A 22,760-nucleotide genomic window follows, 5' to 3' on the forward strand; every position below is an offset into this window, starting at 1 on the left:
AAAACTGTTATATTCATGGTTGTGGTTTACTGAAGTGAAACGATACAGATACAAATCAGCAAAAGTAAAAGACACATAGGGCAGAGTCCAGAAGAAACCAGGTATGAGAGTATATTCTTTAACAGTGGTGTAGTATAGACAGTACTTAATTCTCCCAGCAACAATGTATGACCATCTGTGCAATGTATTGCCAAACAGAGAAGCTCACTAGAGACTTAGTATCTGTATTAGGGTTCTCTAGAGGGACAGAACTAATGGGAGATATACACACACACACACACACACACACATATACATATATATATATATGTATGTGTATATATATATATACATATATAGGCTGAGGAGCAAGGAGAGCCAGTCTGAGTTCCAAAACTGAAGAACTTGGAGTCCAGTGTTCGAGGGCAGGAAGCATCCAGCATGGGAGAAAGACGTAGGGTGGGAGGCTAGGCCAGTATTTCTTCTCATATTTTTCTGCCTGCTTATATTCTTTTTCTTTTTCTTCTTTTTTTTTTTTTTTTTTGAAATGGAGAGTCTCGCTCTGTTGCCCAAGCTGGACCATGGTCTGCAGTGGCGTGATCTCGGCTCACTGCAACCTCCGCCTCCCGGGTTCAAGCAATTCTCTGGCCTCAGCCTCCCGAGTAGCTGGGACTACAGGAGTGTACCGCCATGCCTGGCTAATTTTTGTATTTTTAGTAGACACGGGCTTTCATCATATTGGCCAGGATGGTCTTGATCTCCTGGCCTCATGAGTGCCTGCCTCCACCTCCCAAAGTGCTGGGATTACAGGCGTAAGCCACTGTGCCCAGCCTCTGCCTGCTTATATTCTAGCCTCGCTGGCAGCTAATTAGATTGTGCCCACCCAGATTAAAGGTGGGTCTGCCTTTCCCAGGGCACTGACTCAAATGTTAAGTTCCTTAGACAACACCCTCACAGACACAACCAGGATAAATACTTTGTGTCCTTCAGTCCGATCAAGTTGACACTCAGTATTCATCATCACAGTATCAAAGAGATTTTTTTGGTGTGGTCAGTCATGGAGGTATGAAGTGCAGCAGGCAGAGTGTGATAGATAGGTAACAGAGAAGACCTTGTCCCTTCCTATCAGGGCATCAGCATGACCGAGTGCTTCCTGCCCCCCACCAGCAGCCCCAGTGAACACCACAGGATGAAGCATGGCAGCAGATTTACCCAGACCCCCAGCTCTGAAGAGATCAGTCCTACTAAGTTTCCTGGATTGTACTGCACTGGCCAGCCCTCACCTCCCCATGACATCCTCCATGAGCCTCCTGATATAGTGCCTGATGATGAGAAAGACCATGGGGGAAAAAAAGGAAAATTTAAGAAAAAGGAAAAGAGGACGGAAGGCTATGCAGCCTTTCAGGAAGATAGCTCTGGAGATGAGGCAGAAAGTCCTTCCAAAATGAAGAGGCCCAAGGGAATCCACATTTTCAAGAAGCCCAGCTTTTCTAAAAAGAAAGAGGAGGATTTTAAAGGAAAAGAGAAACCCAAAGAAGAAAAGCATAAAGAAGAAAAGCACAAAGAAGAAAAACATAAAGAGAAGAAGTCAAAAGACTTGACAGGAGCTGATGTTGCTAAACAGTGGAAGGAAAAGAAGAAAAAGAAAAAGCCAATTCAGGAGCCAGAGGTGCCTCCGATTGATGTTCCAAATCTCAAACCCATTTTTGGAATTCCTTTGGCTGATGCAATTGAGAGGACCATGATGTATGATGGCATTTGGCTGCTGGTCGTTTTCCGTGAATGTATAGATTGCTTAGAGATGTATGGCATGAAATGCGAAGGTATCTACAGAGTATCAGGAATTAAGTCAAAGGTGGATAAGCTAAAAGCAGCCTATGACCAGGAGGAGTCTACCAGCTTGGAAGAATATGAGCCTAATACTGTAGCCAGTTTGCTGAAGCAGTATTTGTGAGAACTTCCAGAGAACTTGCTTTACTAAAGAGCTTATGCTGAGATTTGAAGAAGCTTATAGGAGGACCACAGAGACTGAGAAAGTTCATGAATACCAGCATTTATTCAAATAACTGCCAGAATGTAACTATCTTCTGATTTCTTGGCTCATTGTGCACATGGACCATGTCATCACAAATGAACTGGAAACAAAAATGAATATACAGAACATTTCTATAGTGCTCAGCCCAACTGTGCAGATCAGCAATGGAGTCCCACATGTGTTTTTCACACATGTGCAAGAACTCTTTGGAAATGCTGTACTAAAGCAAGTGACAAAACCTCTGCGATGGTCTAACATGGCCACAATGCCCATGCTGCCAGAGACCCAGGCAGGCATCAAGGAGGAGATGAGGAGACAGGGTTTTCTTTTGAATTGTTTATATCAATATCTGCAGGGTGGGAAAAAGGATTTATCTAAAGAAGAAAGATTATGGAAAGTCCAAAGAATTTTGACAGCTCTCAAAAGAAAACTGAGAGAAATTTAAAGACAGGAGTGTGAAACCAAGATTGCACAAGAGATAGCCAGTCTTTGAAAAGAGGGTGTTTCCAAAGAAGAGATGAATGAAAATTAAGAATTTATAAATATTCTCCTTGCTTGGGAGAATGAGATTCTGACTGAACAGGAGGAGCTCCTGACCATGGAGCAGTTTCTAGGCAGGCAGATTTCCTCAGAAAAAGAAGAGACATCTGAGGGACGCCTCGGAGTCGAGATTGCTGAAATTCAGAGTCGCCAGCAGCACGGCTGAAGTGAGACTGAGGAGTACTCCTCCGAGAGCCAGAGATAGAGTGAGGATGAGGAGGAGCTGCAGATTATTCTGGAATATTTACAGAGACAGAACAAAGAGCTGGAAACAAAGAACAATCATTTGAATCAAGCAATTCAAGAGGAGTGCGAGGTCATCATGGAGCTGCACGTGCAGCTCCAGCTGCTCCAGATGCAGGGACCCAAGGCTGAGCAGCAGGTGCAGGAGGACCAGGAGGACCAGGAGCCTGAGTGGCGCGGGGTGCTGTCCAGCTGCCCAGAGATGGTGTCCTCTGGCCAAAAGAGGCTAAACGGCAGCCAAAGGCAGGCAAGGAGCTGGTGAAGCCATCACCCAGCAGGGACAGGAGGGAGACGTCCATCTGAGCAGCCTGCGTGGCTGTCTGGAGTCTGCGAAACTGAAAGGACCTGTGCATCTTACTGTAACCCGGGGGCCAGGCTGGCTTTCTTGCCATACATTCTGTAAAGGTGTCTTCTCTTCTCAGACTCTTCCTCTGTCACACGTCTGACTCCTTCGCATCAGGCTCAGGTTCCATAACAGGACGAAGCAGTGGAAGCGTTGTGGACTTTAGGGACAGATGAGTTTTCCAGATAGTGTCAGTTTATTTGGAGATTAATTTTCTTTGTTAATTTAAAATAATTGTTTTAACCCTTGAGTGGTTTCTTTTTAAATCAGAAATCTTTATCACAGCAGAATCAGGATCTCTTTCTCATTCAAGGGGGGAACCGCACCAGATCAGCACTGCACCTGCTGTGGCCGATGCGAGCTGCGCCCTCTGGGATCTCTGGTACCTTCACACTTGCTTGTGCCTTCCACACCTTCTTGGTGCAAATTCCTGTGGGGGAACTGCCTCCTGTTCTCTGACTGGCCAGAGCGGTGCCTGGTGTGTGTTCCCTGGCCTGCCCTCCTGACTCTCTCCTTCTGCAGTTCTGAACCACAGTCAGTAAGCCCGAGTCACCGGGACGGCCTAGTCTGGCCACAGACAGAGGCTGCCTGTGGAGCCTGCCCACCCGCCCCCAGCAACACAGGCTGGTGGGGAAGAGGCCGCCCATTCCCACCGGTTCCTCACTGCAGGGACCAGCAAAGGCCTTCTCACTGGGTTGGTCAAAGGTAGTCACCTTGGCCTGGTGCATCCACAGAGGATTCACAGAAGATGTTGCTCAAACTAGAAACTTTTTAAACGACTGACCTTCCTTAAAAACAGAATGACTCTGATTGCTTGCTCGGGCTAGAATGTACACGTCTCCTTTCCTGAATAAGCCACATACATGCTTTTAAACAAAAGTTTGAAATTATCCATATTGTCTCAATGAATCTGCTGGTGCACTCCCAATTGACAAGATTGAGCAATAGAAAAATATTCCTTTCCTTTGAGTGATAGCTGTGATTCACCCCACCCCACTTTCTTGTTTCTGGTCCATCTGATGAGATGGATGCTCTCAGGCTTCTGAGAGGCCGGACCCTGGAGGCAACGTGCTGCAGTCACACTCTGTTGAGTGAATAGCACCACAAGACAGGACAGGCTCGTGGCTTGGAAGACAAACCCCACATGCACTCAAGGGGGAAAAAACAAACCCCACAGGAAAGCTCTCTCCTCCTCCTCTTAGCTAGTATTTATTTTCAGCGCCTGTTTGATGCAGTTTTTAAACCTCTACCTATTGTACTGCTGTGACTCATTGGCCATTGCTTGATTTTTGTACGAATAAAAGCTTTGTTATAGAAATCAGCATACTATTTTTTTTAATCTGGAAAGAAGATATTCTGGTGACTGAAAATATGGTTGGGTATCAGATATAAATGCGCAAATGCCTTCTTTCTGTCCTGTCTGTCTCAGTACATTCACTTTATAGCTGCTGGCAATATCGAAGGTGCCTTTTTTGTTTGTATAAACTCTAATTTCTATCAAAGTGTCATGGATTTTTAAAATTAGTATTTCATTACAAATGTCTCAGCATTGGTTAACTAACTTTTTCCAGGACCATTATTGATCAAGCAAATACATTCAACAGCCAAGTGGGGAAAAGAAAAAGAAAAAAATACAGATATTCACCACAAATCTCATTGTTAACATAAACTCTCTGGTGTGGTTCAAGGCCTCCTGTACATAAAGACACTCTTATCAGGCAAGACAGTCTAAAGCCTCAGAGTTTATCTTCCATTAACCAGTTGAGGGGCAGTGTTTTATTTAAAATATGAAGGGTTGGAATACCACAAGCCTGCTGAGTTAAGCCCTTTGATGCCTCCATTGTTTCATAATATTTAACTGTCCAACCATATTTTATGATCCTTGGGTATCAGTGTAGAGCATAGCCAACATCTTCTCCTTTATTTTTAGTTATTATGCAATATATACTTGAGTTATTTGCATTATGATGTGTCTTCTATTCATTATACTTCATATACTAAATATATTGTTCAGCTTTTGTTGTAGTTTTTCTCTGAAGAGTAACATAGGGAATATCAATTCTTGGTTAAATTCTCATCTGTGTTACAATGACATATTTTCAGAGATATTTCATCTAAGATTGTGTAGCCAGAGCTACAAAGTGACATTTTTCAAGAGAAAGTGGGGATATGAAATATGTACATGCCCATTTGCATTGTAAAACTAGAAAAAAATAAATTTGAAACCTCAGCTGTTTCTGAGGCCTGATGACTCCCCCATCTATTTTGAATAAATTAACTTATTAGGTTGAATGTTGCATATGTTTTACTTGTGTCAAGTGGAAATGTGTAAAAAAAAAATCACCCCCATTATAAGCAGCCAATTAATATTTTTAAAGTAAGAAGAAACCCAGAATGAGCAGTTTTATAGATATAAATATACAATACACCTTGACTATCAAACCAATGTCAAAGCTGAAGAGCGTCTACAGGGAGGAGAAGACTAGTGTCATGATGCAAGCATGGGACTGGGTATCAGGACTCCTGCTATGGCAGGGACGATGTTGTGTGTTCACATCTGTAGGAAGACCACACTTTCCCTGTTGTCCTGATAGTTAGGTTAAGAATTTTTTTTTTTTTTTTGAGATGGAGCCTCACTCTGTCACCCAGGCTGGAGTGCAATAGTACAGTCTCAGCTCACAGCAACCTCCACCTCCCAGGTTCAAGAGATTCTCACACCTCAGCCTCCCAAGTAGCTGGGGTTACAGGTGTGCGCCACCACGCCCACTAATTTTCGTAGAGACAGGGTTTCATCATGTTGGCCAGGCTGATCTTGAACTCCTGACCTCAGGTGGTCCACTCACCTCAGCCTCCCAAAGTGCTGGGATTACAGGTGTGAGCCACTGTGACCAGCCAAGATAATTTAATTAATTCTCTCCAGTGGAATCTAATGCATCACTTCCATCTGAGGCATTTTAAAGCAGGTGGAGAATAAATACCATGTTCCATAGGGTAGGACTGCCTGACCCCTACTAGACTTTATAAAAGAAAGAAACAAACCTTTGTTGTATTAAAGCCACTAAGATGTCAGGCTGTTTGTTACTGCAGCCTGGCTTATCCTAGCCTGGCTATTGTACCTGGGTCATACCTACAACTCTCCTGTTAGCAGTATAACCAAAGGCACGATACTTTGGCTCTTTAGCTTTTAGTTTACTGAAATAAAAAATGCAGTTTAGACTAGCTTTCTGTATGTTTCCTCTTAACTATAAATGCTCATGCAATTGGTTAAAAGCAGGAGCCCTGTAGGTTCTTTTCCAGGATATATCGCTTATTGTCTGTGACGTTAACCTCAATTTTTGTTATCTATAAAGTGAATATATTAATACCTGATACAGAGCATCATTTTTTAAATTACACACAAATTACACTTTTCCTGGCATATTAAGAGTTCTAAAAGTCAAAAATAATTATATCCATGATAATAAGTACGCTGTTAAAAGAAGTTCACAAATGAACCATAAATTTTGTTTTCTAAACATCCTTGACTCAACAATGGCATTGCTAATTGAAGTAAGTGCCTATTTATATCTCTCGTTCTTAAACTTTTTCCTAACAAAGAAAAGGTAAAAAAGTTGGCCCTTCCATTGTGGTCTTGCAGTCTTGTTTGTCACAACAAAACATAATAAAACATAGTTCACCACAGTTCATGAAACTCTCAGAGCATGAAGCAAAAAGCAAAGAGTGCTCTCTGAAGGTGTTCCATAGTGTCAGCACTGGCTCTGATATAGAAAGGAAAAAAAAGTACTATATTTCCCCAGAGTGCTACTCCCAACTGTGAGACAAAGTCATTTTGAATCTATATCTTTGAATCTATATCTAAAAGTGCCTGTTTTCGATCTGAAGAGGATGTTTATTGTATCTTTGAGGTGAACAGATACTTACATAAAATTGTGTATTAAAACTACTTTCAAAAACATTTGAATGATGAACAGATAGTGTGCAAGGTAATCTGTGGTCTACTGCGCATTGTTGCCAGCACCTCTCCACATTGCCTCTACATCACAGTAAGAAGTCAGAAAAGTCAGAACTGTGTTTCCCAGAATCCTGAACCATCTGAGTAAAATTCTGATGATGAGAAGCACTATGGCTTATTTGGAAGGTGAAATGGAAGAAGGCAGTAGTCTCTAGTGGCAGCACGAGCAGATGCAGGAAGCTAGCGGAAGCCTCTGGACAAACTTCTGAGATTCATTCACTATGAGACCCATTGGATGTACTTATTCATATCTATTTGTCAAACTGAAACTTGACTCATATAGGTAGTATTAGTAATATGGGGAGGTACCTAAGATTTTCCTGGTACTATTTACAACAGTAGATTAGGAATAAAAAATTAAAACCTATTAAAAGATCAGCAAATTTTTTAACCATTCTCTTAAAATCTATTTCAAACCGTACTCAAGAACTTTTATTTTATTACAGTTTAATTCTCTTTCAATGACATATAATGTTCTTTATCTTTCTTTCTGTTTAAGCCTAGTGTTATTTTTGCACTATTATAAAATCTCATAAAATGAAACTGGAAATAATGAATACCCACCAATAGGAAATTTAAATTATCTTTTACAATTGTATTTGACCTGTCTTTACAGACTCTTAAAGGTGCCTTAGTAGAGATGGCATATCATAGAGACTAATTTTTCAAGTCTTTTCCCAAGGTCCCTTAGATCTTCAAATTAAATCAAGAAACATGTATTGAGCACCTATACTACTTGTGTACTCTAGAAACTTAAAATTCATTTGGCAAGACAAATACAATCAAAGAAATGTAGAAAACAATAACATGGATTTAACTAATACTTTAAGGCAACAGTAGACAAAGTGTTGCAAAGTAATGGATGATTCATTGTTCACATTATTTACCAGAAGACTCAGAGAAGCTGTATAATCCTCCCATGAACACTTCCTCAGCCTTAATATCATCAGCTCTAAATATCTGATGGCCTATTTTTAAAAGTTCTGTTCAGTATTTTGGCACAGGATACCAAAGCCCATCATGCTGGAAGATGCAAAGCCAGGCAGGCTCATAGCATAATTGTCAGTTAATGACATAATCAATTTTTTCTTGCCTAGATTTCCTCCCTTTCTGCACCTTTTTCATTAAGGTGAACTGCAGGATCTCCAGTTCTTATTCAGTTGTTAATTACAGGCAAAGAAAGGACAAGAAGGAAATCTCAATTATAAACATAGAAGGAAATTAATTTGATTACTTTAGTTTGAGTGTCTTATAGTTCAAGAGAAACCATGACTGAGGAGCCATGATCATTCCAAAAATTATCTTCAGCTGGTGTGAGACGTTACTAGGAAAAGTCTCCAGGCTTGACAATGAGCTATATATCAATGATAAATCAAGTCAAGATTGTTCAAGACCCAAAAACCACCTACCCGTTAATATCCTCTCTTACAGTTAATTCCTCTTTTACCTTTCATACTTCTATTTTGGACTTTGGGTGGGTGAGCCTTGATTTTATGGGTAAAACTTCACCCATTTGTGGACTGCAGACACCACTCTCATTACATCATAGGCTGCGAGAAAGGGCAAAATTTAAAGAGAAGGAAAATAAAAAAGGCTACAAAACCTGCTCTGGTTACACAAACTAACTTGACCTCCATTTTTCCATATACTCAAGGCATTTTTTATCTATTATCTATCATATGTCTATCTCTTTTAAACCTTAATGATACAAAGTATGCTTAATCACTAATTGAGTATAGGACAAGCATATGCGTCCCTTGAGATCTCCCCAGTTCTGTATTCCTTCCACTTGCCAGTTCTTAAGTTCCAAAATTAATCCAAATTTCAGGAAGGAGGGAATTTGACTCAGTGCCAACCCTTTGGGGCTTGCTATCTGGGAAGTAAACAGTTAAAACAGAAGATGGTCAAGTCATTCTCTCCAATGTACAAGACACCTCCAGGGGTAAAAGAAAAAAAGCTGACCCCGTCAAACAGCCATGTAAATAAGCTAAGGATAATACCTCCCAGCAGACAAAATAATTGGTACTTCCTAGCAGCAGAGTCCTCATCTATAGCAGGTTATACCTGTTATAAGATTATTTAAGGTAAGCATACCTGGAATCTATGGATTTATAGACATGAAATCCTGGAAAATGTCATATAAAGTATGTTACTGAGTATAAAGTGGAGATGTTTCATGGCCCAAACAGCTGTTCTTCCATAAATTTATTAATTGCATAACTCATTAGAGATCTTATATATTAATCTGGGCCCTAAGCACATCCTGATGCAGCAAGAAAAGAACATAGTAAGGTTCACTGACTATTCCAGATTTCTCCTGCTTCACTATGTCTCATGATAATTTGTATCCCTGAAATCATGAATAAAGCTTGTTCCTAGGCAAAATCTCAGATTCATGTGGGTCTTTATAACCCAATTCTTTGTATTATGTCATCATCCAATCATACTTATCACTTCTTTAACTGTAGTCTTGGTTCATCCTTGAAGAAAATCTTCTACTTAATTCTCAGGATTTAGTCCCTTCTCTATATTCCAGTTCTGCTAACTAGCTCTTCTGTTTCCTGTTTACTGAAACTCTCTTAATGAACGGGTTGAGGATCTCAGGCTGTGTAGGACCAAGGCCTGCATTTTTCATGCCCATCTCTACCAGGGACCTGAGTCTTGTCTTGAGGCCTAGTACAATGACTGCTGACTTTTGTGACTGTGGAAAGATCTGACTGGCTTGAATTACAGGCTTCACTCTAAAAATAGCACCCATTCCTGGAGTTTGTAGGCTCTGCCCTCTCTTTTGTATCCCAAGTTTTAGCCACATCGAATCCCTTATACACTGCATTCTCCAGAGGACTTTGCTAGAACTGTGGTGCCATGTTCTGCTGTCTCCTCAACAGCTGTGGATGGCCTTCTTTCTACCTCACTGCTAAGAGTAATTTCAGGTTTGTCCTTTCTTATTCTGCCTCTGCCATGCCCTAATATGGGACAGAGACTGTATCTAATCATTAATTAATCTCACCTGGTTCATAAAACACATAATAGATACTCAATAATTGTCTGTGCACAGACAGCAGATAAAGAATCCATATAATGACTATAAATTACTTATACTCAGTGTGCATCAGGCACAGTGTAAGAACATTGTTGTACACAATTTTAAATCTTCAACAAATATATTGAAAATGCACCATCATTTTAGTGATGAAGAAAATGAGACTTACAAACATAGTTTTATTCAACTACATATTGAGAATTCAACAGAAATAAGCAATGATCTGATTTAGGGCATAAAGAAAGATGCTGCAGTGTTCCTGGAGTCTAGCAGCAACAGAGAAAAGAAAAGCATGTAACAGAAATCATGATGTATCAATTTTTTTCCTACTTCATCTAAATTCCTTTTGAAGAGTTTCTCACCATTGTTCAAACTGCTTTGTTTTCTCTTCACTTTTTTGTAAGACATAATGAAAAAAATTAATTCAATCATTGGCTACATGGTTTTCATTTCGAAGGTACAAATTAGATGTCACATAGCTCAAGACCCACCTTAAGAAAAATATTTACATTTATTTACACTGTACCACTCTCAGTAATGGGTTTTTGCACTTCTACACAGAACCTAATTCATAGGCTACTCAAGTGAGAAGTTTTATTTTTAAACTTAGCCACTGAAGAGAGAGCAAATTTGACAGAACTATCTTTAAAAATGAAAATGAAAATGTACTGATCATCAGTCAAACAAAAGCATGACCCTTTAAGCAGACAAATGTAGAAACACATCTGCCTAAATCCTTCTGGGGCCTTAAGCAATCTCAAAAGATTCCTTATGTCCCTAGACAACACATGTTTGCACCAGATTTTAATCCTCTGAATGATCTCTGTCTGTATTTCAGTGCCCAGGAAATGCACAGTAGATGCTTAATAAATGTTTCTTAAAAAATACTTTTCAACTAAATTTAAAACAATATCTTTTGCCTGCAGAAGAGGAAAGGAAAAGGGTGGAATAGTTAGAGCAGCAATAAAGGTAAGAAATGAACTCTTATAATTTTTCTTTTTTTCTAAGTTCCTGTATCAACTATTAGAAACAATTCATTTATTCAACAAAAATTTTAATATCTTCTTATGTGTTCAGAGGGCAAAAAGAGGGGGACAAGGCAGACATTAATCTCTGCCCTTTAGCAACTACTGTGTACTGGGGGAAACAGCAAACTCTGATGAAGATTGAAAAGGAAAAATTCTTTTAATTGTGATGTTAGGGTGTTGATTTTAGATCTTTCCCACTTTCTGATGTGGGCTATATATTTAGGGCTATAAATTTCCCTCTAAACACTGCTTTAGCTGTGTCCCAGAGATTCTGGTACATTGTGTCTTTGTTCTTACTGGTTTCAAATAACTTACTTATTTCTGCCTTAATTTCAAGGATTATATATCATTCTACTAAAAAGACACATGAACATGCATGTTTATTTCAGCATTATTTACAATAGCAAAGATTCGGAACCAACACAAATGCCCATCAATTATAGACTGGATAAAGAAAATGTGGCACATATACACCACAGAATACTATATAGCCATTAAAAAAAATGAGTTTATGTCCTTTGCAAGGACATGGATGAAGCTAGAAACCATCATTCTCAACAAGCTAACACAGGAACAGAAAACCACCGCATGTTCTCGCTCATAAGTGGGAACTGAACAATGAGAACACACAGACACAGGAAGGGGAACATCACACACCAGGGCCTGCTAGAGGGTGGGGGGTAAGGGGAGGGATAGCATTAGGATAAATACCTAATGCATGGGGGGCTTAGAACCTACATGATGGGTTGATGGGTGCAGCAAACCACCAAGGCACATGTATACTTATATAACAAACCTGCATGTTCTGTACATGTATCCAAGAACTTAAAGCATAATAAAAAATAGAAAATAAAAAATTATAAAATTTTAAAAAAGAAAAGGAAAAGTTCTGTATGGAAAAGCAATGGATGCTATGAGACCATCTAACAGATGGACCTAACCTAACATGGAGAATTTGGGAAGGCAGCATTAGTATGTGACATTTAAGCTTAAAAAGATTTAGATTTATTGAGACCTCAAAATTTGGTAGTGAGCCTGCATGAGGATTCAACAAACAAAATGCAATTAATCTGAGTAACTTTCATGAATAGTAGTTTCACTATTTATTCTTAATCTAAAGAAAATAAAAATGGACACAACTATTGAACTCTTCTTAATAAATTTGATTTTTTAGAGGTATAGTACTTCTGAGAATTTTTTGCATATTGTAGAACTAAGTAACTAAGTAAACATACTGATATTCTTAAGAACCAAGTGTTTCACTGTAGAAGGATAAAACAAAGGGAATATAGACAGTAAATGAATAATTCTGTGAAGTTTGGGATATAATGGGAAATCTCAATATAAATTTGTGTGTGTGTGTCCCAGCTTTCTTTATTTAAAGGAAACAATAAAGACCGTTAACTAGGAGCACTACTAGCACCTAAATCTATTTCTAACTACTACAACAAAAAGATCTAGAGCTCCTTGGAAAATCAAAAAGTACTCATATGGGGACAAGACAAAGGTACCCAGCAGCCACCTTAAAGAGGCACCCCTGGTTACATCTGGGACAATATAAGCATCAAAATAAACAGACAATAACTCATTGAGTAATTTAAGAATCCATGACTACATACTTATTTTATGCATTTATATACACACAGATTATATATATCAATAGATAGATGATGACAAGTAGATCTATAGAGAGAAGGAAAAGCTGTTCCTTACAATAGAATGCCAGCAAACAAATATAGAGGAAACTATGGAGTTAGAAAATAACATTTCTACTTTCGTAATATATGTAAAAAGTTGATTCAGGCAAAAATAATTACTGGCTGCTAAATGTAAAGCCCTTGAAGGTAAGGGCTTCTACAAACAACCAGAACAGGATCTTGCATCTGGTAAAATGTTAATATATTTGTAGAATTTAAACATCTCTCAAAAGCCTCGGCAAGAATGCCTGGGATTTCCATGTACAGGAGAAGGAATGGGTCTATTCTCCTATGCCATGCTCCAGTGCAAACCCAGTTGCCAAGTGCTGAAAATGACCATTTGTTCTTTTTCACAATATAGGCACAAAGCCCAGGGCCTGTGAGCTTTTCAGGGGCTTATACAAACACTGGAGACATGAAAAACATATGTAAATTGGCTTCAAAATACAAAAAGCACCAAAGTCTAAATCAATAAACATTCAATTAAATATTTAAATAACTTATAACCTGTCAACCTCATTCTTAGTATCACAAACATTGTCTTTATACTTGAAAACAATTTTGAAGTTAGACTTTCTTATTTTGTAACTAGTGCAACCTCTTATTAGGTTTCTCTTTTTGTTTAACCTTTATTTTAAATTGAGAGGTACAAGTGCAGCTTCGTTACACAGGTAAAGTTGTGTCATAGGGGTTTGTTGTACAGATTGTTTCATCACCCAGGTATTAAGCCTAGTACCCATTAGTTTTTTCCTGATCCTCTCCCTCCTCCCACTCTCCTCCCCCTGAAAGGCCCCAGTGTGTGTTGTTCCCCTCTATGTGTCACCATTTAGCGCCTGTTATTTAGCTCTCTCATTATAAGTGAGAACATGCAGCATTTGGTTTTCCGGTCCTGTGTTAGTTTGATAATGACCTCCAGCTCCACCTCATATGTATAATTATTGTGAAGAAATAAAAACTGATCTTATTTTTATTTTTTGAGATAAGGTCTCACTCTGTCACACAGGCTGAAGTACAGCGGCTCAATCTTGCCTCACTGCAACCTCCACCTTCCTGCGCTCAAGGAATCCTCCTGCCTTAGCCTCCCCAGTAGCTGGGACTATAGGTGCAGGCCACTATGCCTGGCTAATTTTTACATTTTTTGTAAAGACAGAGTTTCACCATGTTGCCCAGGCTGGTCTGGAACTCCTGGGCTCAAGTGACCCGCCTGCCTGGGCCTCTTGCCATGCTGGGATTACAGGTGTGAGCTACCATGCCCAGCCAAAACTGATTTTATTTAAATGAGTTACTTAAAACTCTTGACTGTCTTCTACTACCTCTTTTGGGGTTTCCTGCTATACAATGATGTTATCAGTTAAGATATGTGAGGTACCATGGATAAACATTTCATTTATGCATAGCCAAGTCATTAGAAAATACATATCTAGCCACCAAGTTTCCAAGCCCACAGGTCCTAATTTAGCCCCTATATGTCCCAGATTCTTACTCTAATCCATTGCTGCCAAAACTCCTCCACAGATCCAAAGATCTTCCTGCCAGGTTGGGGCTGGGGAGTGGTTCATGTGTGATTCCACATCTACTTACTAATTTATTTTCATAAGGTCATTTCTCTTTATAAAAGTGTTATGATATAGGGTATAATTACTTGTGGGAAGTCAGGGACCCCGAATGGAGGAACCGGCTGAAGCCATGGCAGAAGAACATAAATTGTGAAGATTTCATGGACACTTTTTAGTTCCCCAAATTCATACTTTTATAATTTCTTACGGCTGTCTTTACTGCAATCTCTGAACATAAATTGTGAAGATTTCATGGACACTTATCACTTCCCCAATCAATACCCTTGTGATTTCCTATGCCTGTCTTTACTTAAATCTTTTAAACTCGTCATCTTTGTAAGCTGAGGAGGATGTATGTCGCCTCAGGACCCTGTGATGATTGCATTAACTGCACAAATTGTTTGTAGAGCATGTGTGTTTGAACAATATGAAATCTGGGCACCTTGAAAAAAGAACAGGATAACAGCAATGTTCAGGGAACAAGGGAGATAACCTTAAACTATGTCTTCTGGTGAGCTGGGCAGAACAGAGCCACATATCTCTTCTTTCAAAAGCAAATAGGAGAAATATTACTGAATTATTTTTCTCAGCAAGGAACATCCTTGAGAAAGAGAATGGCCCCTGAGGGTAGGCCTCTGAAATGGCCGCTTTGGGGGTGGCAGTCTTTTATGGCTGAAGACGAAGGGATGAAATAAGCCCTGGTCTCCTGTAGTGCTCCCAGGCTTATTAGGACAAGAAAATTCTTGCCTAATCAATTTTGGTCAGACCAGTTGTCTGCTCTCAAACCCTGTCTCCTGATAAGATGTTATCAATGACAATGCGTGCCTGAAACTTCATTAGCAATTTTAATTTCGCCCCATCCTGTGGTACTGTGATCTCGCCCTGCCTCCATTTGCTTTGTGATATTTTATTACCTTGTGAAGCATGTGATCTCTGTGACCCACACCCTATTTGAACACTCCCTCCCCTTTAGAAATTCACTAATAAAAACTTGGTTTTATGGCTCAGGGTGCATCACGGAACCTGCCAACATGTGATGTCTCCCCTGGACACCCAGCTTTAAAATTTCTCTCTTTTGTACTCTTTTCCTTTATTTCTCAGACCAGCTGATGCTTGTGGAAATAGAAAAGAACCCACGTTGAATATCGGGGGTGGGGTTTCCCCCAATAATTACTAAGTTAATCAGAAGGGGTATTGTGTAGCTTACTCTTAGATCTTGTCCTCTATTGGGTCAAAATCCAACTGTGTTCTTGGCTTACTCTTCTTTCAAAGGCAAGAACACTACATTTTCCATTTTTTTCTCCACATTTTGTATGGTGTTAACAAGGTATTTCCAACCTATAAAATTTTTCATCGAATTTACTAATAATGCATTTTATTTTACGTAGCAAGCCTTGATATCCTTCTCTTCTTCAATGCAATACATTTATTTCTGATCAATTCTGTCATTCAATAGTAGTCAAATAATTTCAAAATCATATTTTAAATGTTATTCTAATCTTGCCAATAGAATTATATTTAAATGGCATCTGAGTATATGTTGTTATTTTGATATTACTCAGGTTTGGGCCTCTAAAGTAAGAGTGCCTAGGACCTATGAAGGTCTTTAAATAGCCTCGAAGCTAAGGAATGAGCTAGACAGTTTATATGCTCATTTTGCAATGAGTTGACAGACTATCATATGCCAGAAATTCTATTAGGTGTTACTAGGCATATAAATGATTATAAAACACTATTTATATCCCTTAGGAATTAGCAATATAACTGGGGAGGGTGGAACTGACTAATTGTTCACCGATCTTTGTTCTCTTATTTTTTAACATCTGCTAAGCTACTACGAGAGTTCTCCTACAATTAGTTGAGCCATAGGACTGAGTGTGGCCAATTGGAATATGAGCAAAATGCATATCACCTCCATATATGGCCACCAAAATCTTACATGAGTGTCCTCAATCTCTTTTATTTTCTCTTAAACTGTTGACAGGATGTAGAGGATCCATTGCAGGCTTTTGAAGTCCTAGGGAATAGTGATTACAGTAAACAGAATAAGCCTGGATCACTGAATAACTGTATGGGACAGAGTTCTCCTCAACCTCCATGCCTATATAATATAAGATGAGCAAGAATTAAACTTTGGTTGTTTGTACCATTTAGATTTAGAAATAGTTTGTTACATCAGTTAGCATACCCTGAATAATACTGAGAAACTAAACTTAATCACCCATGACTTCAGCTTTTAAAAACTGCTGCTTAAATAATACATAAATTCTGAAGTGGTGGAATAATTTCAGTTTGTTAGGTTATGTGAGGGATCTTCTCTCTAATGGTGAATAGCACCTAAGGCAACTGTTGATGGAATGTCACAGTCCCCACCAAACACAAATCTTCCTCTTCTTATTACTTCTCTCTCGTCCTTGTCTTTCCTGTGCACATTACCATTACATTTTTCTTTCCTTTTAGCCTTAGTTTTCCAACTGTCTGAAAATCAGCTCCATATACTACATATTTTTGTTTACCCCTTTAGGTTTGAATTTCCAAAATTTATATTCATCTCTTTATGCATAGGATATCATTCAGTTAATTACATATTATTCCCATCTATTCTCTACTGTTAAAACAAGTCCCTTAGGGCTTATAAATTTTTGTTACCATGTATTGTTATTTTTAAGTATTTTCAAGGCAGACATTCATTAAACATTGACTTTCTACCATGTAGCAATCTAAGGGAGGGATAGATAGTAGAAATTTAACAGTTAAGGACATGAGTTCCTATGTAACATTTATTTGAGATTTAAACCCATGCTTTATCACTTACTACATTATCTTGAATAAATTATTTAAGTCTCAATTTTCCTATTCTAAAGTGGAAATAATGACATCTGCTTCACAGAGCTGGTATATTTATATGGCTTAAATGACATAATATATGTGAAACAACAACTTTATAGTGGGGACTTAATGGATGGCACTTACCAATATTATTATCACCATGGTTGTAATTAGTATTCATATATCTGAAGTTTTAAAAATTCTGCCCACAGTGATTCAGCATCTAGTAATGGCCCTTTAATTGCCCATAATCAATAAAACATCATTACTTTTATTTCTTGACTCCATAGACCTTCTCCTTTAAAAGTGCTTTGTAATCTGAGAGCAAATTAATCAAGTTGAAATAATTTGTTTGTATTTAGTTCAATTTATTTAAGCCTGTAATTTTACAATATTTTTTGTAGCTCTAGTCTATTGTATAATTTTTCTTTTTGGTGACATTGTGATTTCAAGTGAGGAATTGCAGTGGAATGACATTTTTATCATTGTCTTTTATAGGTAATAAACATGATAGGCATAGAAAGATTAATACTGTACTGTGCTTAAGAATGTTTAACTAAAAATATATCAATCACTTAGTGTATTCTGACCAGAAATTTGGAAAAATGTATCTATTGATTCTGAATACTAAAGGCTTAAATTACAATGATAATTCTTAGATGGTCTCCCTGCCCTCTTCCAATCCATCCTTCTACTACCTTCTCAGTGATCTTTAAAAAGGCAAATCTGGTTATATGACTCCCTGATAACCTTTCCCTCCTCATTATTATAAATTACCCCATGACTTCATATATCATATAAGGTCCCCCATTAGGTAATCTTACTCACCTTTCCAGTTTCATTTATGCAGCTCCTCCATATTCAGCCTAAGCCTAAACCAGATGGAAATATTTTCAGTTTTCAGAACATACAATACTTTTGTTCAAAATGTTTCCCCTGCCTAGAGGCCTTTTCCACTTGTTTCCCAAACACCTACATGGATTGGGGGACTCAAGCCTCTTCTTTTGGAATTATTTCTGTATACTTCCACTGCTTTCATCAACTAGAATTGAGCTCTGACTCATTTGTGCCCAAATGTTGCCTGTAATACTTTATGGCACACTCTTGTGTTTATATCTGTCTTGCCTATTGGCTCTATGAAGTCACGGTCGGGATTCCTTCAGTGATTGAGCCCTGTAGATCCCGTCCAGATGATCATCTCATAAATCTAAACCACATCTCTAGCTTACCATGCTTACTATGGAACAGCAAGGGGAAGAGACGTGGTGATTAAGGGAATGGTCCTGGAATTAGTTTGAAATTAGTCATTTATTGAAGGACCTTTGCCAAATTACTTAAACTTTCCATACTTTATCTTCTCATCTGTTTAATAGAGATGATAATAATAATAAATGTCTCATGGGATTTTAGGTAGGGTTAAATGAGTTTAGTGCTTACCATTCAGTAAATACTATATTATTATTATCCTATATACACTTACACAGTGTGTTTTAGAAAGGTAAGATAATGTGCATCTTGTTTTAAAAAATGACATACAAATCCATTTTGGAAAGCAAATTTGTTTCTCATTTTAAATGTAGCAGAGGAATACTTAGAAATCTAACTGATCATCTTTTTTAATGAGAAGGAGTTAGATTTATTTATATGGGCTTAAAGTAAGGCATATCTATAATAGTCATTAGTTTCATGTAAATTTAGATTATGAAGCATATTCATATACCAAATGCTGTACTTCCAGTCTACTAAATTGGTCATTTCAAGACATATTCCTTTTTTTTCTCTCTCTCTTCTGACTATCTCTATGTTCCTGCCATATGGAACTGCTGCAATTCCCTAAATGTGGCCTACCAATCACCCACCTAAGCTTCCACAAAGCTTTCCTCTGCCTAAATTATCTTTCCCCCATAGCTTACACTCCAACTCCAAATTCAGCTCAGTGGTTATTTCAGCTAAGATATTTTTCCACCATCTCCATCATTGTGATTTTTTCTCCCTTCTCTGTGTTACCAAAGCACCACATGCATACTCCCATCATGGAATTTATTATTACTTTGAAATTGTCTGTTTATTTTCTGTGTCTCTAACTAGACCACCTATTCCTACCTATTCCTGGGGGCAGGTGCCATAATCTTCATATTTCTGGTCATAGTACATTGATGTTTGATACAGGTGTTAAATAATATGATTAGAATAAATAGATATAATCAAGGATAAGTAAATGAATACAGCTTAAAAAAAGGCTATCCATAGTCAAATATCCACCAATAGTAGCATGGATAAGTAAGTGATGGTATTTTCACATATGGTATTCTCTATAGCAGTGGTTCTCAAGATGTAGTCCCCAGGCCAGTAGCTTCAGTATCACTCATGGACTTGTTAGAAAGACAAATGCTTGTACTTTGCCCCAGTTCTACTGAAACTGAAACTCTGGGGGTAAAGCTCAGAAATCAGGTTTAACAAGCCCTCCAGATGCTTCTGAAGCACACTAAAGCCTAAAAACCTGTGGTCTACAATAGAGAGAGTGAATAATCTATAAATACACACAATAATATAGAATAATCTATAAATACACACAATAGTATAAACTAATTTCACAAATTCATGAAATTGGTGAATTGTTGAGTGAAAGAAGCCAGACACAAGAAAAATATATACTATATATATATAAATACATTGATATATAGTCTAAAAACAGGCAAAATTAATCATTGTTGTTATAATGCACTGTAAGTGCTACCCTTTGTCAATCTGGCTACATAATTTACAAGGACCACTAGAAAATGAAAACGTAGCAATCCTTGTTAACATTTAAAAAAATCTAGTCTTTCAAATGCTTTCCATATATCTTAGGTTCTAAAATTTTTACTCTCACAATTGTCTCCTTAAGATATATTGACTGTATCTTTAGCATTAGAAATTTTTCAGATGCATGGGAAGAATCTGGTATCATAACAAAACCTGATCCTTGAATAAGAAAGAATTTGGTAGAAACTAACAAGAGCTTAATATAAATGATAAGCCTTGTTTTATCTGAAACAACAGAACGTAATTTATTCAGAAATACATGAAGTATTTGAAGCCCCCTTGATTTTCTGCTATTATTATATAACATAATACATTTTATTTTTTATTCAAAGTTTAAGAGATACTGCCTTGTCATTGTGCCAGCCATCTAAGACAAACAGAAACTTCAAGAATCGAAATCCTATGTAAGAAAGGTAGTATGAAATACAGCCACTTTTCTAGTAGAAAATGTGTTAGGCATCAGTAATTTCCCTAGAACAGGTTTTGTAAGGGAGAAGAAGGGAGAGCACATCAATCTGGGCATCTTTTGAGGGTAAAAGAAAATGCCCAAAGGAGAAAAAAAGGACACAGAATGACTTCTTCTATGCTATACTCTTGCACAAGGCCTTTCTGTGTTTAAGTGTACTAGTATGCCCCAGACTTGAAGGGCAACTTATTTTGGAAGTCATAAACTTTGATAGCTGTTTGCATCTGAGAGAAGCCTGTCATGGCAATTTGAGGAGTGACATCTTTGCTGAGATTGGTGCTCTCTCAGAGGAATAAAAAGATGTTATAGTTGTGACAATTAAGAAGACACCAGTCTCTTTTTGAATAGACAGCTTCTGGTTGGCTCCTGGGGTAAGTAGAAGAAACACTTATATTCAATTTTTAGGATTCTTGAAATGTAAAACATTGATTATAGGAGGTGTATATTCTTTTGTATTGCACTTAAGGCTCTTACTGTGTAAGAGCTCTTGCAAAAAAGGGCATTTGACTGAACAAGTAATGCCTATACTTTTCAATCTAAATTGAAAATATAATTAAAATATGCTCATTAAGTCACGTAGTTTAGAAAATGTTGCTTCTGTCATCCTATGAGCTGGCTCAACTTCTTCTACTTCATAATTTTGCACCAAGTCTTTCCAATTCGAGTGCACTAGTTTTTCCAATCCGAGGTTTGAGCCTTGGGCTCAAACATGGCTCAAACATATGCCCATCAACAGAGCTCAATAACATCTTTCTTAATCACTGTCATCATCATCATCTACCCATCAAGCGGTGCATTTGCAAATACAATTGTTCCCTTAAGAAGGCACCCATCTGCATAAACAAGATAATGACAAAGAAAATCTCAAATACTTTAAACAGTTAACAACCAAATTAATTTATATCAATAATTATGTGAAAACAAAATGTCACAATTTCTGCCCTTCTCCATCTGTGGGGCAAAGTATTTGAATTCTAACAAATGTATGTAATTCTGTGAAAAAGAACTCATCAGTAAAATAAAATGCAGCACATCTCAATTTTTATGGTAGAGAATATTTCTCACTGTTAGAAAAAAAAACTCTTTAAAACACTAATTTGGAAATTTTTTTGCAGCGTCAGGTTTATGTTAAGTAATTTAAAAAACTCCAAGGTCCTTTCTGCATCCAGTGAAAAACTTACAACTGTTTGTACCTTAGTGTTTCATTTATTAAAATCATGTATCTGATGGACAAAACTTTGAAAACCAATTTTTCCTTTTATTTTTTAAATTGACATAATAATTACACATATTTATGGGATACACAGTGGTGTTGCAATACATATAATGTATAGTGATCAGATCAGAATAATTAGCATATCTATCATCATTTATTATTTCTTGGTGTTGGGAACATTCAATATCCTCCTTCTACCTATATAAATTGGTGTATTGTTAACTGTAGTCATCCTACAGTGGAAGAACACCAGAACTTATTCCTTCTATTTGACTGTAATTTTGTATCCTTTAATCTCTCCCTATCCTTGCCTGCTCTCTACCCTTCCCAGCCTCTAGTATCCTCTGGTCTACTTTTTATTTCTATGAGATCAACTTTTTTGGCTTTCACATATGAGTGAGAACATGTGATGTTTAATTCTCTGTTCCTTGTGAATTACACTTAACATTATGTCATCCAGTTCCATCCATGTTACCATGAATGACAGAATTTCACTCTTTTTAAAAGTTGAGGCTGGTTACAGTGGCTCACGCTGTAATCCCAGCACTTTGGGAGGCCAAGGCAGGCATATCACGAGGTCAGGACATCAAGATCAGCCTGGCCAACATGGTGAAACTCCGTCTCTACTAAAAATACAAAAATTAGCTGGGTGTGGTGGTGAATGCCTGTAATCCCAGCTACTCGGGAGGCTGAGGCAGGAGAATTGCTTGAACCTGGGAGGCGGAGGTTGCAGTGAGCCTAGAGGGTGCCACTGCACTCCAGCCTGGGCGACAGAGTGAGACTCTGTCTCAAAAAAAAAAAAAAAAAAAGAAAGAAAAGTTGAATGGTATTACATGGTATATATATGAAATTGAAGAGGATACAAACAATGGAAATACACAACACACATTTACAAACACAAACACACTTATATCACATTTTCTTTATCCATTCATCTGTTGTTGGACACCTCCGCTGATTTCATAACT

At 37.9% G+C, this 22,760-nt stretch overlaps 1 long non-coding RNA gene and 1 pseudogene across 1 annotated transcript in view; one reads left to right on the plus strand and one right to left on the minus strand.

Annotated features, from left to right (window-relative positions):
- The window catches only part of LOC105480079 (uncharacterized), a 363,272-nt gene that overhangs the window by 53,980 nt on the left and 286,532 nt on the right, over positions 1 to 22,760 (minus strand). The gene's annotated exons all lie outside the window — the stretch shown is intronic.
- LOC105489959 (ralA-binding protein 1 pseudogene) lies at positions 1,118 to 3,100 on the plus strand (annotated as a pseudogene).

Source organism: Macaca nemestrina, chromosome 2 (assembly GCF_043159975.1).
Source record: "Macaca nemestrina isolate mMacNem1 chromosome 2, mMacNem.hap1, whole genome shotgun sequence".
Lineage (NCBI taxonomy): Eukaryota > Metazoa > Chordata > Mammalia > Primates > Cercopithecidae > Macaca > Macaca nemestrina.